We start from the raw sequence: 20331 nt of genomic DNA, 5'->3' as shown, positions 1-20331 counted from the left end.
ATGAAGGCCATAGCCAGATCTCATGTCTGGTGGCCTGGCATTGACGCGGACTTGGAGCTCTGCGTCCGTCTGTGCACCATTTGTGCCCAACTCAGTAATGCCCCCAGGGAGGCCCCCCTAAGCCCCTGGCCCTGGCCCACCAAACCGTGGTCGCAGGTGCATGTAGACTATGCAGGCCCATTCATGGGCAAAATGTTCCTCGTAGTCGTTGATGCATTTTCAAAATGGATCGAGTGCACCATTTTAAACTCGAGCACCACCTCCACCACTGTGGAGAGCCTTAGAACCATGTTTGCAACGCACGGCATTCCTGACATATTGGTTCAGTGATAATGGTCCGTGCTTCACCAGCGCAGAATTTCACGATTTCGTAGTTGACCACGGTATAAATCACATTAAGACGGCACCTTTCAAGCCGGCCTCCAATGGCCAGGCGGAGCGAGCAGTGCAGATCATTAAACAAGGCATGCTCAGAATCCAAGATCCCACGCTGCAGAGCCGCCTGTCGCGACTGCTACTGGCATACAGATCTCGCCCGCATTCATTGACTGGGGTTCCCCCCACGCAACTATTGATGAAACGAACCTTAAAGACCAGGCTCTCGTTAATCCTCCCAGACATGCATGAAATTGTTGAGGCTAAGCATCAAAAGCTAACTGAGTACCATGACCGAAATTCGAGGGGGAGGTGGAATGAGATAGGGGACAAAGTGCTTGTGCTCAACTATGGCCGGGGTCCCAAATGGCTTGCAGGGACAGTAACAGACAAAGAGGGAAACAGGCTACTGGTTGTACAAATGGACAATGGCCAAACCTGCCGGAGACATGTCGACCAAGTAAAAAGTAGATTCACTGATAACACTGAAGAACCAGAGGCAGACTACAATGTGGAACTCACACCACACCTGGTGGACAGACAGGTGGAACAACCTGAGGAAAGGGCAGTCTCAACAGACAGCCCAGGCGAGATACCAGCAATCACACCGAACGAAAAACAGGCACCAATGCAAACAACTGAACCACAACTAAGACGCTCCACGCGAGAGCGCAGACCACCTGAGAGACTGAATCTATAAAGGCAATAAGACCTTGGGGGAGGGTGATGTCATGTATCTCACATTACTGTATATAACTGTATCTTACCATGCTATACATGACTGTAACTAGATATGACCTGTAACAATAAGCATACCTTACCTCCAGGGGTGCACTTGCAGGAGACACTCCACACCTGTCCCACTGTGGTATATTAAGGGAAGTCTCAGGCAAGTGCAGCACGGGAGAGTTGGAATTAAAAGTGCAGGTCCTGAGTGACCTTGACTTCAGCATGTGTCTCGTGTTAGTCAGTACATAAGAGTCAGGACTTAACAGGCACCTTCAGACTATTCCAATGGTCCCTTGACCAGCCTCACATCCTTCACCCTCTTTGAAATGCAGTTCATCCAAAATGCTGCTGCCTGTATCTTCTCCCACCCCAAACACTGCCTACCCAATACCGCTGTGCTCATGGTCACCCAATGCCTCAAATTTAAAATTCTCATTCTCAAGTTTGAATCTCTTTCTGGCCTCAACTATCTCTGTGACGTCCTCCAGGCCTTCAACCCCCAAGAACTCTATGTTCCTTTGAATCTGGCCCCTTGTGCATTCCCCACTCCCTTCATCCCACTGCTGAAAGCCAATACTTCAGCTCTTCATACTCTGGAATTCCTTCCCAAAACCTTGCTGCCTCTTCACTTCCCTCTTCTGCTTCAAGACCATCCTTAAAACTCACCTCTTTCACAGAGCTTTTAGTCACCCTGCCTAATAGCTCCTTTGCTGGCTTTGTATCCATTTTGTTTGTTTATATTTTCTACATTAAAGCTGTGATATAAATGCAAATCGTTATTGTTGTTGTTGTTGAATGAAGCTCAAGAGATCAGCAAGGAAACCAATGGCGCAGTTGAGCCTAGAAGCAACTGTTGAAAGTTTGTGGTCATGGGCACAGTAAAAGCAGAGAAGGATGATGTTTTCGGGGTTGAGTAGGCTGTCTTGTTGACGAATAAGATATGCGATTTGAAAATCAGGTCTGGTTCAAACAGAACTCCAAGATTATACACTGACAGACTCAAACTGAGTGAGCATTTGGGGAATGAGCTACTTTACATAAGAACATAATAAATAGAAGTTGGAGTAGGCCATTTGGCCCCTCGAGCCTCCTCTGCCATTCAGTTAGATCATGGCTGATCTTCCACCTGAACTCCACCTTCTGACACCAACCCCATATCCCCTGTTTTCCATAATATCCAAAAATCTATCGATCTCTGTCTTGAATATATTCAACGACCGAATCTCCACAGCCCTCTGGGGTAGAGAATTCCAAAGATTCACCACCCTCTGAGTGAAGAAATTTCTCCTCATCTCAGTCCTAAATGGCCGACCCCTTATTCTGAGACTGTAACCCCTGGATCTAGGCTCTCCAGCCGGAGAACCATCCTTCCTACATCTACCCTGTCAAACTCTGTACGAATTTTGTATGTTGCAATGAGATTACCTCTCATTCTTCTAAACTCGAGAGAATATAGGCCTAGTCCACTTAATTTCTCCTCATAGGACAATACTCCCATCCCAGGAATCAGTCTGGTGAACCTTTGTTACACTCCCTCTATGGCAAGTCTATCTTCCCTTGGGTAAGGAGACCAAAACTGTACACAATACTCCAGGGGTGGTCTCACCCAGGCCCTATATAATTGCAGTAAGACGTCTTTACTCTTAGGGGGTGAAATTGCCCTGTGCCCCGATTGGGGTCAGCAACCTTCTGGGGCCGGGACTTTTAACAGCCAGCACAGAAGTCCCCCTCCCCGCCCCCCACTGCTGCATTGGGCTTATTGTCCCTCAAAGAAGCGGAGCGCAATCTCCATCACGCCACTTTCTCTGGGAACGGGTCCCGGGTTCACATTTCTCCACATTATATTCCATTTGCCATGTTCTTGCCCACTCACTTAGCCTGTCTATATCCCCTTAAAGCCTCTTTGCATCCTCTTCACAATTTATATTCTCACCTAGTATCATCAGCAAACTTGGATATTTTACATTTGGTCCCCTCATCCAAATCATTGATATAGATTATGAATAGCTGGTGCCCAAACACTGATCCTTGTGGCGCCTAACTAGTTACAGCCTGCCAACGCGAAAATGACCCGTTTATTCCTACTCTCTGTTTTCTGTCCATTAACCAATCCTCAATCCATGCTAGTATATTACACCCAATTCCATAATTTTGTTTAATAACCTCTTGTGTGGCACCTTATCGAATGTCTTCTGAAAATCCAAATAAGGGGGAACTAGTGGATGTGGTTTATCTATTCTGCTAGTTGCAACCTCAAAAAACTCTTAACAAATTTGTCAAACATGATTTTCCTTTCATAAATCTATGTTGACTCTACCCAATCTGATTATTATTTTCTAAGTGCCCTTTACCATGACCTTAATAATAGATTGGAGCATTTTCCCTACTACTGATGTCAAGCTAACTGGTCTGCAGTTCCCCCTTTCAGCACTCCCTCCTTTCTTAAATGGCGGGATTACATTTGCTACCTTCCAATCCACGGGAACCTTTCTAGAATCTATGGAATTTTGGAAGATGACAACCAATGCATCCACTATCTCTATAACCATGTCTTTCAAAACCCTATGATGTAGGCCATCAGGCCCAGGGGATTCATCGGCTTTCATAAGAACATAAGAAATAGGAGCAGGAGTAAGCCACATGGCCCCTTGAGCCTGCTCCACCATTCAATATGATCATGGGTGATCTGATCATGGACTCAGGTCCCTGTCCGCTCCCTATAACCACTTATTCCCTTATCATTTAAGAAACTGTCTATTTCTGTCTTCCACAGCTCTCTGAGGCAGTGAGTTCCACAGATCCACAACCCTCTGAGAGAAGAAATTTCTCCTCATCTCAGTTTTAAATGGGCGGCCCCTTATTCGAAGATTTTGCCCTCTAGTTCTAGTCTCCCTCATCAGTGGAAACATCCTCTCTGCATCCAGCTTGTCGAGCCGTCTCATAATCTTATACGTTTCGATAAGATCACCTCTCATTCTTCTGAATTCCACTGAGTAGAGGCCCAACCTACTCAACCTTTCCTCATACGACAACCCCCTCATCTCCGGAATCAACCTTGTGAACCTTCTCTAAACTGCCTCAAAAGCAAGTATATCCTTTCGTAAATATGGAAACCAAAACTGCACACAGTATTCCAGGTGTGGCCTCACCAGTATGCTGTACGACTGTAGCAAGACTTCCCTGCTTTTTTACTCCATCCCCTTTGCGATAAAGGCCAAGATTCCATTGGCCTTCATGATCACTTGCTGTACCTGCATACTATCCTTTTGCGTTTCTTGCACAAGTACCCCCAGGTCCCGCTGTACTGCCGCACTTTGCAATCTCTCTCCATTTAAATAATTACCTGCTCTTTGATTTTTTCTGCCAAAGTGCATGATCTCACACTTTCCAACATCATATTCCATCTGCCAAATTTTTGCCCACTCACTTAACCTGTCTATGTCCTTTTGCAGATTTTTTGTATCCTCCTCACACATTGCTTTCCCTCCCATTTTTGTATCATCAGCAAACTTGGCTACGTTACACTCGGTCTCTTTCAAGTCGTTAATATAGATTGTAAATAGTTGGGGTCCCAGCACTGATCTCTGTGGCACCCCACTAGTTACTGATTGCCAACCAGAGAATGAACCATTTATTCCAACTCTCTATTTTCTGTTTGTTAGCCAATCCTCCATCCATGCTAATATATTACCCCCAACCCTGTGAATTTTTATCTTGTGCAGTAACCTTATATGTGCCACCTTCTCAAATGCCTCCTGGAAGTCCAAATACATCACATCCACTGGTTCCCCTTTATCCAACCTGCTCGTTACATTCTCAAAGAATTCCAGCAAATTTGTCAAACTTCCCCTTCATAAATCCATGCTGACTCTGCCTGACCGAATTTTGCTTTTCCAAATGTCCTGCTACTGCTTCTTTAATAATGGACTCCAACATTTTCCCAACCACAGATGTTCGGCTAACTGATCTATAGTTTCCTGCTTTTTGTCTGCCTCCTTTTTTAAATAAGGACGTTACATTTGCAATTTTCCAATCTGCTCGGACCTCCCCAGAATCCTGGGAATGTTGGTAAATTACAACCAATGCATTCACAATCCCTGCCGCTACTTCTCTTCAGTCCCTAGGATGCAAGCCATCAGGTCCAGGGGATTTATCTGCCTTTAGTCCCATTATCTTACTGAGTACCACCTCCTTCGTGATTGTGATTGTGTTAAGTTCCTCCCCTTGACTATCCACTGTTGGAATATTGTTAGTGTCCTCTACCATAAAGACTGATACAAAATATTTGTTCAGAGTTTTTGCCATTTCCATGTTCCCCATTACTAATTCCCCGATCTCGTCCTCTAAGGGACCAACATTTACTTTAGCCACTCTTTTCCTTTTTATATATTTATAGAAACTCTTGCTATCTGTTTTTATATTTCATGCTAGTTTACTTTCATAGTCTATCTTCCCTTTCTTAATAATTTTTTTAATCATTCTTTGCTGGCTTTTAAACGCCTCCCAATCTTCTGTCCTCCCGCTAGTTTTGGCCACATTGTTTTTAATTGGATACCGTCCTTTATTTCTTTCGTTAGCCACGGATGGCTATCTTTTCTCTTACACCCTTTCCTCCTCACTGGAATATATTTTTCTTGAGAGTTGTGAAATATCTCCTTAAATGTATTTCCCAGTCCACTTTAGCCAACTCTGCCCTTATACCTTCATAGTCTCCTTTATTTAAGCTTAGTACGCTGGTTAGAGATCCAACTTTCTCACCCTCCATCTGAATTTGAAATTCAATCATGCTATAATCACTCATTCCAAAGGGATCCTTTACTAGGAGATTGTTTATTAATCCTGTCTCATTATACAGGACCAGATCTAAGATAGCTTGCCTCCTGATTGGCTCCATTACATACTGCTCAAGGAACCCATCCCTTATGCACTCAATGAACTCTTCCTCAAAGCTACCCTGACCAATTTGATTTGTCCAATCAATATGGAGGTTTAATTCACCTGTGATTATTGCTGTTCCCTTTTTACAAGCCCCCACTATTTCCTGGTTTATGCTTAACCAACAGAGTTGCTACTGTTAGGGGGCCTATAGACTTTGCCCACGTGACTTTTTCCTCTTATTATTCCTTATCTCCACCCAAACTGTTTCAACATCCTGATCATTTGCGCCAGTATCGTTTCTCATTATTGCAGTGATTCCATCCTTTATCAATAGAGCTACCCCACCTCCATATCCTTTCTGTCTGTCTTTTTGGATTGTCAAATACCCCTGTCAATCCGTTAATTTCTCGAATACGACTTTTTTACTGATGCTAATTTCTTTCAGTTCCTCATTCTCATTAGACCCTTTGCTCCACACTATTTTCGGGAAGTTTTTTGTTTAATTTTGCTGCCATTTCCTTACTCGCCATTTTAATTTCTCAGACTATAAGGGACCCACGTTTACTTTCGCTAATCTTTTTCTTTTTACATAGCTATAGAAGCTTTTTGGTGTTTTTGTGCTTTAAAGGTATGCATATTTGTTGTAAATGATGCATTAATTCTTTAAATGGAGTGACTGCTGGCAACGAACCGGAAGCTGCGCGGTCCCAAATTTTAAATAGTAACGTTCACCACAACAGACAGAGGAGCTGAGAGCGATGAGCACACTCGGTGAGAGTATCATAAAACTCTCACAATTTGACAACATCCTCGTTAAAATGTACTGGGAGTTTTAGCGGTTCATTCTGATGAATTAATCACACTGTTACCGTGCACTTCCTTCTAGCATTCATTCTCTGTCCTCTTCTTGTTTACCTCCCCAGTCTCTTAACAGACAGAGGATGTGATAGTGATAAACGCACTCCGTGAGAGTACAATAAAACTCTCACTAGCTGACAACATCAGAATATCACCTTCAATCACATCACAGAGCTCATAATACTTCAAATGAGCGGGTGTCGGGTTGGGTCTGGTCGGCGGCGGGGGGGGGAGCGGGTGTCGGGGCGGGGGGGGGGAGCGGGGGTCGGGGCGGAGCGGGTGTCTGGTCGGCGGGGTGGGGGGGAGCGGGTGTCGGGTCGGGTCTGGTCGGCGGCGGGGGGGTAGCAGCGGGTGTCGGGTTGGGTCTGGTCGGCAGCGGGGGGGGGAGCGGGTGTCAGGGCGGGGGGGGGGAGCGGGGGTCGGGGCGGAGCGGGTGTCTGGTCAGCGGGGTGGGGGGGAGCGGGTGTCGGGTCGGGTCTGGTCGGCGGGGGGCGGGGAGCGGGTGTCAGGGCGGGGGGGGGAGCGGGGGTCGGGGCGGAGCGGGTGTCTGGTCAGCGGGGTGGGGGGGAGCGGGTGTCGGGTTGGGTCTGGTCGGCGGCGGGGGGGTAGCAGCGGGTGTCGGGTCGTGTCTGATCGGCGGGGGGGGGGGGAGCGGGTGTCAGGGCGGGGGGGGGGAGCGGGGGTCGGGGCGGAGCGGGTGTCTGGTCGGCGGGGTGGGGGGGAGCGGGTGTCGGGTCTGGTCGGCGGCGGGGGGGTAGCAGCGGGTATCGGGTCGTGTCTGATCGGCGGGGGGGGGGGGAGCGGGTGTCAGGGCGGGGGGGGGAGCGGGGGTCGGGGCGGAGCGGGTGTCTGGTCGGCGGGGTGGGGGGGAGCGGGTGTCGGGTCTGGTCGGCGGCGGGGGGGTAGCAGCGGGTGTCGGGTCGTGTCTGATCGGCGGGGCGGGGGGAGCGGGTGTCAGGGCGGGGGGGGGGAGCGGGTGTCAGGGCGGGGGGGTAGCAGCGGGTGTCGGGTCGGGTCTGGTCGGCGGCGGGGGGGGGAGCGGGTGTCGGGTCGGGTCTGGTCGGCGGCGGGGGGGTAGCAGCGGGTGTCGGGTCGTGTCTGATCGGCGGGCGGGGGGAGCGGGTGTCGGGTCTTGTCGGGGGCGGGGAGCAATAGCTGGTCGTGGGAGGAGCCTTATTCACGCAGCCCCAGTGAGGCCATTCAGCCAGGGCTAGGGGCTGCGTGCTTTGGGCCCCTCCCACACAGTTCGGCGCCTGGAGCTACTGCACTTGCGTGCCGACTGTAGCGCGCATGTGCAGAGGTCCCGGCACTGTTTTCAGCGCCGGGACCTGGCTCTGCCCCCTCCACAGCTCGTGCTGGCTGCGCCAAGGGCCAGAGGACCTGTAAGTAGGTGGAGAATACCGAGGATTTTTTTAGGCGCCGTTTTAGGCGCGAAAAACTGGTGCCCAGCTCGGAGGGGCGCCCGTTTTTTTTCTTGTGGAAACTTGGGCCCTATATGTAGACTAAAGTCCCCCATGTTTAGTGTATTACTCTTGTTACATGCACCTCTAATTTCCTGATTTATGTTCTGTCCTACATTACGACGACTGTTTGGGGCCTATAAACAACTCGCACCAATATTTTCTGCCCCTTGCTGTTTCTTCGCTCCACCCAAACTGATTCTACTTCTTAATTTTTGGAGATAAGATTCTTTCTCACTACTGTCTTTATCTCATCCTTTATTATCTACCCCTCCTCCTTTTCCATTTTTCATAATGGCTATTAACCTATTAATTTCTAGCTGTGCTATTAATTTATCTATTTTGTTGCAAATGTTTTGCGCATACAGATATAGTGCATTTAGCTTTGACTTTTTTATATTTTTCCCTGATGTTACCTTAGTCACTGATGCCTTATTACTTTTGTTACTCTCTCTGTCCCTTCCTGACCCACTCTACTTATTTTTACCCAAAACTCTACTTTGCTCTAGAGCCTTGATATTTTTCATGTTGCTTTTAAATTTACTCTTTCCTGAATCCTCCCAACCCCCCCTTCATTAGTTTCAAGCTCTCTGTATTGCCCTAGATATTTGATTCACCAGGCATTGGTCCCAGCCCGTTTTAAGTGGTGCCCGTCCCATCAGGACAGTTTCCTCTTTCCCCAGTACTGGTGTCTGTGGCCCATGAAGAGAAACCCCTTCCTCCCACACCACTCTTTGAGCCATGAATGAAAACCTCTAATCTATTTGTCCTTATACCAATTTGCATGTGGCTCAGATAACAATCCAGAGATTATTACCTTTGAGATTCTGCTTTTTAATTTGGATTGTAGCTCCTCCAACTCCATCATCAGAACCTCATTCCTAATTCTACCTATGTCATTGGTCGTGGACCATGACCACTGGATCCTCCCCCTGCTACTCCAAGTCCTTCTCCAGCCGCGAGGAGATATCCTCAACCGTGGCAGCGGGCAGGCAACACAGCCTTCGGTACTCCCTGTTGCGGCTGCAGAGAACGGTATCTGTACCTTTGACTATACTGTTGACTCCCACTTTCACATTCCTTTTTACTCCCACCACTTGACTGGCCTCATGTACCACGGTGCCGTGGTCAGTTTACCCATCCTCCCTGCAGTCTTTGTTCTCATCCATACAGGCAGCAAGTACTTCGTACCTTTTGGACAAGGTCAAGGGCTGAGACTTCTCCTTCACTATATCCTGGGTCCCAATACATTCCTGATGAAGTCACACCCTCTTGTCCCTGACCACTGACTAACTCTACAGTATTGCTTAACCTCCTGGAACAAAGTGTCCAGGTAATTCTCCCCTTCCCTAATGCATCACAATGTCTGAAGCTCGGACTCCAGCACAACAACTCTGAGCCGAAGTTCCTCGAACTGCAGGCACTTACCGCAGATGTGGTTGCTTGGGATCTCATTGGTCTCCACCAACTCCCACATGCTGCAGTTACGACACATCACCTGTACTGCTATCTCTCGCTAACCTTATTTTATTGATATAATTAGTTACAGTATTTATTCAAACGATTATTTTTACTTTTAATTTTTAGTTTTAATTAGTTAATTTAGTTTAAGTTATTAATTCAATAAAGTTATAGTAGTTAATACTCTCCCAGTTCTGAATTTAATCAACTTACCTAACCTAGAGAGTAAAAGAACTGTAATACTCAGCAACCAATCACCTATCTGCTGCCCTGTGACATCAGTCGTTTTTTTTTGTTTTTAAATCGCTGCTTAGCTCTCTTTAAGCCGCTGCCGCCGTTCCTGCTCAGGTCCGCACTGTGTTCTAGGCCTTCTCCGGTGCTCCCTTTAAGCCGCCGCCTCCATTGCCACCGCTCCCGCTCAGTTCTGCGCTGGATTACTTGGACGTGATCCAGCAGAAATGAACGGACCAAATCATTGACATATGTTGAGTGATGCATGTCAAGGTGGGGACTGTTTTAAGCATTTTTTCTGTGTTAATTCTTAGCAGTTTACAGATGAGTTTACTTGTCTATGTTGCACTCTTCTGGATGCATTGAAGAGTAGATTAGTAGTCAGCTGCCCCTTCGTATCTGTACAGAGAAAAACATATCTGGTCATATCTATGACGTGATCACGTTAGTCTTTAGATTTTTGCCACTTGATTAGTTGAAATAATGGTATGGAATTTGCGGTGGGTAATGGCAGTGAACTAACGCTGTTATTACCCTTTGAAACTGACTGCAACTTCAGAATGTAGAGCATGTGCATCAAACTGTGGAAACCCTGACACCAGCTGTACTGTGGAGCCCACCTCCTACCTTGTTGGAATAGGTGTAACTGTTTTTTTTTAATAGTGTATTAACTGCTAAACATGGTCCTGAAAAAGTAACTTTAATATTGTGGAGTGTCAAATTTCTTCATTATGATAAAAACTTGTGCATGATTTATCAGTTTCTACCTTATCCCCATGTGAGAGCCCCAAGCTTTGTTTTTCTCTCTAACATTTTTAAAAATTCGGGATAAAAACAGCTTCTCATTTCCGAGTTCCCTGTCTGTGAGAATTCTGCAATGTGATTAGGCTGCTTAGACAGCTTGTTGCCGTCACTGCAGCATCACATTTGGGATTCCCACTATACTGGCACCTCAAATCTGGCACCAAGCTCATGGTCTACAGGGCTGTTGTGATACCTGCCCTCCTGTATGGCTCAGAGACATGGACCATATACATGGACATACCATGTCCATACTATGGACATGGACTATATATAGTAGACACCTCAAATCGCTGGAGAAATACCACCAACGATGTCTCTGCAATATCCTGCAAATCCCCTGGGAGGACAGATGCACCAACATTAGCATCCTTGATCAGGCCAACATCCCCAGCATCGAAGCACTGACCACACTCAACCAGCTCCATTGGGCGGGCCACATTATTCGCATGCTGGACACAAGACTCCCAAAGCAAGCGCTCTACTTCAAACTCTTACACGGCAAACAAGCCCCAGGTGGGCAGAGGAAACGTTTCAAGGACACCCTCAAAGCCTCCTTGATAAAGTGCAACATCCCCACCGACACCTGGGAGTCCCTGGCCAAAGACCATCCTAAGTGGAGGAAGAGCATCCGTTGGGGGGGCTATGCACCTTGAGTCTCGTCGCCGAGAGCATGCAGAAATCCAGCGCAGGCAGCGGAAGGAGCGTGCGGCAAACCAGTCCCACCCACCCACCCTTTCCTTCAACGACTGTCTGTTCCACCTGTGACAGAGACTGTAATTCTCGTATTGGACTGTTCAGTCACTAAGAACTCACTTTTAGAGTGGAAGCAAGTCTTCCTCGATTTCGAGGGACTGCTTATGATGATGATGATACTGCGCTGAAATCAATTTCACATCGAAAAAGGCAAACTTCTTGCCACAGAGATCGCAAGATCCGGGCAGCTTTCTTCGGGGCCAATGGCAAATGCCTTTGCTTCGGCGCTAACCGCAAATTCCGGGCCAATGGCTTCAGAGACTGGAGTGGTTTCTACTCTGCAGCCAGCTTTTAGACAATCAGTGAGGAATTAGAATGCCAGAAAAAATAAAGCACGTTAAGCTTTAATAATAGATTATAGGGTTGATCATCAGACCAGTGTACCGTTCACACTGGGAAATCCCAATCAGGAAATCAGCCCTGACAGTGATAACAAAAGGTTTAAAATTAAAGTAAAAAGTATAAGGAGAAAAAACAGATGTGAACATAGTATTGCCATTTCAAAGAAATATTGCCTTGTTTTTAAAAGCCATACAAACATTTTATGGTGAACAGTCTGAAAGAAATATAAGAATACGTGGTTAAAAATACATCTTTTACACTGAAGTTTTATGATGGATTTCATTATTCATATCAAAATAAAAGGGATTTTTTGTTAGAAATGGAAAGCTGTAAAGATTGATATTGTCATGAGATGCTAACCTCCTTAATGCATTAGTCTGAAATTCTTTTTCTCTGCTTATTTAGGGGAGCTTACTTTAAAAGCATTAATGCCTTTACTGAAGTTGCAGAGGGATGGATTTGAGTCAAATTATTACCTTTCACAATCATCGGATGTCTTAAAGTGCTTTACAGCCAATGAAGTACTTTTGAAATGTAGTCACTGTTGTAATGTAGGAAACGCAGCAGCCAATTTGCGCACAGCAAGCTCCCACAAACAGCAATGTGATAATGACCAGATAATTTGTTTTTTTGTTATGTTGATTGAGAGATAAATATTGGCCAGGGCACCGGGGATAACTCCCTGCTCTTCTTTGAAATAGAACCATGGGATTTTTTACGTCCACTTGACCTTGACCTTGACGGGGCCTTGGTTTAACGTCTCATCTGAAAGACAGTATCTCTGACAGTGCACTGGAGTGTCAGCCTAGATTTCCTTGTGCTCAAGTCCCTGGAGTGGGACTTAAACCATAACCATCTGACCCAGAGCTACAGCTGACACTTAGTAAGTGAATATACCACTGTGTAAATTCAAAGCCTGTGTTTGCTTGAAGGTATCTACAGAGTTTACCATTCCTTCCTCAATATATTTTTGACCAGTTCAAAGCTGCGGTCCATTTTGCAAGAAAGAGTAAACACTTGACTGGAGCCAAGTCTGCCAAGCTGATATCCTGAAATAAAAATATAAAATGGTGGAAAACACGCAGCAGGTCTGGCAGCAACTGTGGAGAGGAAAAGAGAATTAATGTTTCAGGTCAATGACCTTTCATCAGAACTGATGGTCTAGTCTGGTCATGTGATTCCTGGCAGTGTGTACATCAGACCCCTGGTACTTTAAATCTAGTCATCTGGTGGGTAGGCAATTGGTGCCCTGTGCTGCTGATTCAGCTGCTCAGTGCATGGAGCACACGTTGAAATAGTGATGAACAGCAGGTTGGATTTGACATCGTAAGCAATCCATATATTTTTGAGTCGTCAGTGCTAAATTTGAACACAAATTCTGAAGGAAATTGAACTGTCACCAGTGATTTCTGTTGCCGTCTGTTTTCAGAACATTATTAACAATGTAAGAGAACAATGCAATTGAGCTTTCAAACTGTTTATTTCTTATCCCAAATATCAGCTGCAAAGTCTACAGTGGTTCAGCTACCAGCTGTAAATTCATCATTGCAGCAGATTAGAAAATGAAATAGCTTATGAATTAACAACATGAGCACTAATAAATATGGAATTCTTTTTAACACAAATGTGGAAGATTTTTGTAATTTGACATTTGTAATGTATTTACTTCATAGGTTCTTTGCTTAAGAATTCATACCAACACCTTGCTATTAAGAACCAGTTGGTTTATTAACAAAGGTTTAACAATCATACTACACATTACCAGTTCATCCACTAGGCTCACAACTGCATTCCTCATCGTGGATGGCCTAGACCCAACTGACTGGGGTTTCAGTGAATCTTGTGAACATCATATGACTGGCTAAGCCACTCACAATGCAACAGCTCTACAACTATTTTTATTAGTGCCCCCTTATTAAAGGGGCACTAGAACCGATAAATTAACAAATAAAACTTTGTGAACCTTAAACGATCCAACAGCTCTACAAACCCACGAGCATACTCACAAGTGCATACATTACAACCTTAAATAACCTACTTTTCTCTCTACATTGTTGAATTAGTTCCCTATGGTTTTACACAGCAGCTATTAAGCTATTATATCAATAGACTGTTTTATTACAAAGTCTTTGAATTGGGCATCCCTATTAGGATCTTGGTGGCTTTACAGTGGGAACTCATTGTGCAAAATTGAGCAAATTGCAACATACCTAAGATCATGAAAGGGTTTAATTGGGTAAACATAGAGGAGATGTTTCCACTTGTGGGGAGACCAAAACTACGGGCCATAAATGTAAGATAATAAATCCAATAGGGAATTCAGGAGATGTTTCTTTACGCAGAGAGTGGTGAAAATGTGGAACTCGATACCACAGGGAATAGTTGAGGCGAGTAGCATAGAAAGATATGCTGATAGGCTGAGATGAAGAGGGGTGGGAGGAAGATTGTGTGGAGTATAAAAATTGGCATTGAACCGTTTCTGTGCTGTATCTGTAATGATTATTTCCATGATATTTGTTACAATACACCACTTAACTACAAAACACTGTGGCCTTGAATATCCACAGCCCACTGAACCCAACACTTATGATGCAATCACATCTGATGGGAACCTCTGTTGGTGGCCCTGGCGAATTTTCCAGGGTGAGGGAGAAGTTCCCCATTTTGCCTGAAAATAGTAGGTGTCCACCATATAAAGCCAGCTAGTAAGCCCTAACGTCAGTGCCCAGGGAGTTGCCTCCTCCCCAGAAGGAAATTTTAGCTGTCTCTCATGGCCTCTTCTGAAAGAGGGCTGTTTTCAAAATTAAAAATTAGTGGTATGTCTTCAGGTGTCCCAGCCATGATTCTGGGCTAGAACCCCAGGTGGTCCTCCACATCTGCCATTGGGTCAGCCGGCGTACGTGCACTGACCGTAGGTCAAATCTCTTTGGAGACTGAACTCACAATGTAGGGAGCGTCTTATGACAATGACTTTATAAAGGGGTAGGTGGAGTCTCCAAACCCACAAGGCCACCCCAGCAAGTTCATTGCCAGGTTGGGAGCCAGTGTTATTTGGGTTGTGACCTTGTTTCAGACTTTTTCTAGACACGGCCATGCATTCTCGGGACCTGTGCCTGGATCGTTCAGTGCCATGGAACAAAAATTCTGTCTGTTGATAGAAATGAGGAAAAAGAAGCAAATAAGTTGCCGATTCAACAAATTCATGATTAAAAATCTCAATGAGGGATTATAAGTGCAATCAAGGGAACACTGACTGGTTGAAATCTTTGACAGCTTCCTCACAAATATAAAACCTTGTTAAACCTCAGATCTTCTGGATTTTAAACCCCATTACACAAAAAAGTGAGGAACATGCATTACTGATGGTCTGTGATGTTGTTGCCTTAGTAATCAATCCTGCCACTTCCCTCTTCATCCAAAAATACCTCCCAATATTGTGTCATAAAAAACAACTTAACTTATCCAGTTACTGTAATCAGTGGCCGTGAATGCTATGTTTTCTGATACATGAGATAAAACAGCCAAACTTGCTCTAAGGTATCCCCCCTGCCCTAGTCATGAATTTGCATCTTTCTCTAGTCTCTCTTCCCTCATGCCCTCTCAGAGCTCATCTTGTCCATGAGATCCAACACGTTTCCAGGCCAATTGAAGGAAGCGGGTCTGATGACATCATTTGATGACGTGTCATCAGCCGGTTTCCTTAAAGGGGTCATGCATAAACTTATTTTGACAGTTGTGCTGTCAGTGTTCTGCAGCACTGAGGTGCTGCAAAGATGTTGGTGTGGAGTGGTGCCAAACTGACGCATCATGTGGCAGGCAGGGTATACAGAGTCAAATGAAGTAAAACTGATGATGGTGAGGCCATCCCTGGCATCCTGGGCAGCGGTGTGGCCTGTGTAGCACCAGTTGATTGCGGAGAAGGTTGGTGTAGTTGTTGGTGCTGATAGTGTGCCTGTTGGGGCTGATCAAGGTGAGATAGTTTCAAGGGCACCAATGCTGATGTAGTAGATGGCAGGTGAACTTGAGATGCCAGAAGTGATCTGTCAGTGGTGAGAGAGGTTGTTCCAATGAGGTGACACTGCATAGAGAGATTGCTCCAAACACTTGCAACCTTCATAAGGCTCATTGTACCTTCCATATGCAGTAAGCAACAGCTTTTGATCTTGAAAAATTAACAGCTGTGAGATGGGAGTTTTTATTATAGCACATTTGCAGTTGTCAAATAAAGAAATTAATTCATGGTCACACAACTCCCAACGTCCTTACCTTTTGTGATCTTCGAGCAGCGTAAACCTCGTGGACAGCCTGGTAAAATGGTAAGTTCAGCTCAACATTAATAGACTCTTAACAAGGTCATAATGACATAAATTGCCTCTTCCGCCATGGCGTGTCTGGCCTGTTCAGCGTTGACAAACCCGACAACTGGGAAAGTAGTGTGGCGGCGGGTCAACAGTGAGGTCCCAACCCGCTGTCAATCATTTTAAATTTAACAGCTGACCCGCCTCCCATCCCGTCCTCTGAGCACCGGCAAAATTCTGGCTCAAGAGTCTCTAGATTTGGAAAGTGAGCAGTTGTAAAGTGGGAACTTTTAGATTAGTTTTCAAGCTATCAGCAATTAGCTGCTTCAGTGGTCACTCAACCTCTGCCTCAGATAAATAGTGTGAAAGCGCAGGCAGACCCGACATGGGAAAAGTGGAGTGTGCGCGATTTGACAACAGCTTCCTGACCTGTCAATTTCACTTCTGACCCGCCACCAATCACCGTCCGCTGAGCGCCGGCAAAATCCCAGCCTTGGACCTCCATCGCCTCCCACACATGTAATCTCCTGGGTGAGGCAAAAAAGAACATTAGTCCAGTTCAGGAAAAAAACTCTTAGACGTTCTTCTCTGACCCACGCTCGAATGCGGTCAAACAAGTTTCAGGAATTGGCAGTGAGCGGGAGACAAATCGCCCATTACCCCACCTACCTTTTTTACGCTGTGATGTCAGTTAGACACTCACCAGCTCCCTTTTAAAACTTTTAGTGAATCCACACTCACTGCTCAATCTGGCAATTTTTGTTGCAAAGCTTAATGACCTTTTGTGAAAAGAAAAACCTTATGTTATTATGTTATTATATGAAAAGAAAAACCTCCTGATATTTCAACCGAGTTCTATGCTTACGTAACTGATACACATGTCCCTCAGTGCTGCTATCTGACTCAGTCTATCCACATAGACAATGGAGATGTTAATCCATTTCAAAGAGTGCTTTTTATTCCAGTTTTCTCTCTGGGGATGATGCTGGGGTGAAATTCCCAGGTCTTTGGTAGGGGGCGCAATATGGGCGTTAGCGGGTCAACCGCGTAATATACACCGATTCGTTCAAATTTGGCGGGCCACAAAATGGATGCTAGTGGATCGTCTGCTCGGTAGTTGATCCACACGCGCCCGGTTTACGCCCCCGCCAGAGTTAATTTCGACCCCCCACCACTCACTCACCATGGTGTACAGCTCCAGCAGCTCTCCAGTAACTTGCTCAAGTGGCTCTGCTTTGATCTCGTGGCCAAATGCTGAGCAGCTTCAACTCATCTCTGCCAGTGGCCACAAGCTCGTCTTGTGAGGAGCGGAGGGGGGGGGGATTCTTAAATCACTGAGTTTTTACAATTTCTTAATGAAGTGGTTCATTGCTGTGTTTTGAGAATTTTCTGGCAGCCTCGGCCCCAAGGACAGCCTGTTCCAAAAAAAAAAACCACTTCTGCTGCTGAAACATCAAGAATAGGCTGTCCAAGAGCGCATCATAAAAGAGATATATTGGCATCGTTGCCATGCCAATTATCAGTCATTGTGCCCATTGGTGTTTAAATGTAGTAATGTTTCTTTTTAAGGCACTTTTACTGCTTGAAAACTGCAGTAGTCCTGCAGCGCTAACAATGACCCTTCTTGCCTCAACTCATGTAGCAACAAATGTGCTATTGACTACTTTATTGACCAGTTTTCATGTTTCAGAGACTTAATTATTTAAATGGCAAGTTGAGATGTCAGACGATCGTTTAATTGTTGTTTGGTTAACAACATCAGGAAGCCTCTGAAAATAAGTCAATAATTTGATTGTGGAAAATGTTGACAAAAATTGGCAGCTCATATGTACATGGTGTTAAAAGTCATCGAAACAGATTTGGTTTGCAGTACAGTGATTAGCATGCAGTCTTCACATATGAACCAGAAATCAGGGAATCTCTGTGTGAGTTAATATTCTCTGATTAATTGGCAAGTTAAATTTCAATAAAATTTATAAACCGTAAATTACATATACACACATTTGAGAGTGCCTCTTATATGTTGACTGGACTTCATATTATAGTTTATGAAAAAATAGTTCATCAATAAGAAAGAAATATTTGCATTTTTGTAGCGCCTTTCACAACCACCAGCTGTCCCAAAGTGTTTTACAGCCAATTAAGTACTTTCTGAAGTGCAGTCACTGTTGTAATGTGGGAAACACGGCAACCAATTTGAGCACAGCACCGCAGAACCAACTGCAATGTGATAATAACCAGATAATCTGTTTTAGTGATGTTGGTTGAGCGATAAATATTGTCCAGGACACCGGGCATAACTTCCCTGCTCTTCTTCGAAATAGTGCCCTGGATCTTACGCCCACCTGAGAGAGCAGACGGGGCCTCAGTTTAACACCTCACCCGAAAGGCTGCACCTTCGACAGTGCAGCACTCCATCAGTGCTGCACTGGGAGTGTCAGCCTAGATTTTTTGCTTAAGTCTGAGAAGTGGGACGAGAACCCACAACCTTCAACTCAGAGGCAAGGGTGCCACCCACTGAGCCACTGCTGACACAATGCAATGCATGGGGAAAAAAGTAGCCATCCGTCCTTCCATCTTTTAAAATTCTCTTGCTCAGAATTTTGTTATGACCAAAGTGAAGAATGCCAGTGCTGGGGAGTGGAATACTTCAGTTTCCAAGTGCCAACATCGATAGATTTTTGGATATTAAGGAAATCAAGGGATATAGGGATAGTGCAGGAAAGTGGAGTTGAGGTCGAAGATCAGCCATGATCTCATTGAATGGTGGAGCAGGCTCGAGGAGCCGAATGTCCTACCCCTGCTCCTATTTCTTACATTATTATTAAGGTTACATACAGTATAGTTCAACGCCATTGGACAGAATTTTCTGGAATGGGGCACCTCGCGGCAAGCCCCATGCATTGGATTTTTTTCCTGACCTTTCAACTCAAAAATATTTTGTGCTGCAAATAGCTGGAAGTGCGATCTGATAACTAGGTCAACGGGGCCTCAGTGAACGATGGGCCTAGCAGTTTATCTCCTTAACCAATGAGATTTAAGGATACGAAACGACTCAGGGGAACAACAGAAATGGGAATAGAGTCCAATTACGTACAGAAATAGAGAGGGAAAGAAAGATTAAGAGAGAGAGAAAAAAGAGACAGAAAGGAAAAGTAAGAAAACAATTAAAAAATGTTACATTTTTAAAACTTCAAAGAACAATTTACTACCTGCAGGAATGAATCCCCACAGATTCAATTAATTCCACTCTGGGCCAGAGAGGTTGAGTGGGATTGCAGGAACATATATCTTGTCATTAAAATGATCGTTGTGTCATTAAATACCAGCCCTAACTTCCAGCGGAGGTTTTAATTTGTTTCAGCACCTCAGATCCCGCGCAGGGAGGTTAACGCTGAGCTCAAGTTTGCACAAGGCTAACGTTGGAGCGGCGCACCTCGTTCAGCAATTTGTGGCGTTTCACAGCTCATGTCGTTTGTCTCTTCCTTGTCACAAATTGTTGGGTTATTTGCACACTAATAACAGCGTGCACATTAAACTCACTGGTATTTTCCCAGCAAATTCTGGACCCTATATTCAACCTCAAAATAGCAACCGTACTGCATCAGTGTGAAATTGTCTACCCCAGCATTCTTTCGGCCCGCTTTGAGTGACAATGAATATTGTGTGCCGGTATTGTACTGTGCGTTCACACCCATTAAGAATTGGCTGGAGACAGCTGGCAGACAGAGCGGACTTTCTGCTCTTTACCCGAAAGTGGATTCAAAGCTAGACTCTGGCCGGTAATCTGGCAGAGTGGATTGGCTGCTCGTTGTGTAGCCCACTCTGTATTGGTTCCATCAAAATACTTTTGAGGTCACCAAACTGTAAAAGACCCTGAAGTGATAGTACATGAAACTGGAGATGTTTCAATGTAATTCCTTGTGAGTATGAGTCAAATATTTGAATTTCAACAGCAAATTCACTATCACAGAGAAAGACCCCAAAAGTAAATATTGTACCAAGTGGAAATAAACTAGTACAGTCGTAGAAGGTGCCAGTTTCTTTGTAGATGCAGTATATGTGGTCGTAATATAAAGGAGGTTGAACTTTTGATATGCTTTGTACTTTCTTTACCTAATGCTTGATACAGACTGGGAGTT

The 20331-nt window shown here is 45.1% G+C and overlaps 1 protein-coding gene across 1 annotated transcript in view; it reads left to right on the top strand.

Moving 5' to 3' along the window:
• The window catches only part of LOC139280163 (protein kinase C-binding protein NELL1-like), a 1006941-nt gene that overhangs the window by 672662 nt on the left and 313948 nt on the right, over window positions 1-20331 (top strand). The window lies entirely within an intron of this gene.

The sequence above is a fragment of the Pristiophorus japonicus genome, chromosome 14 (assembly GCF_044704955.1).
Source record: "Pristiophorus japonicus isolate sPriJap1 chromosome 14, sPriJap1.hap1, whole genome shotgun sequence".
Lineage (NCBI taxonomy): Eukaryota > Metazoa > Chordata > Chondrichthyes > Pristiophoridae > Pristiophorus > Pristiophorus japonicus.
This window is presented reverse-complemented; position numbering and strand designations above follow the sequence as displayed.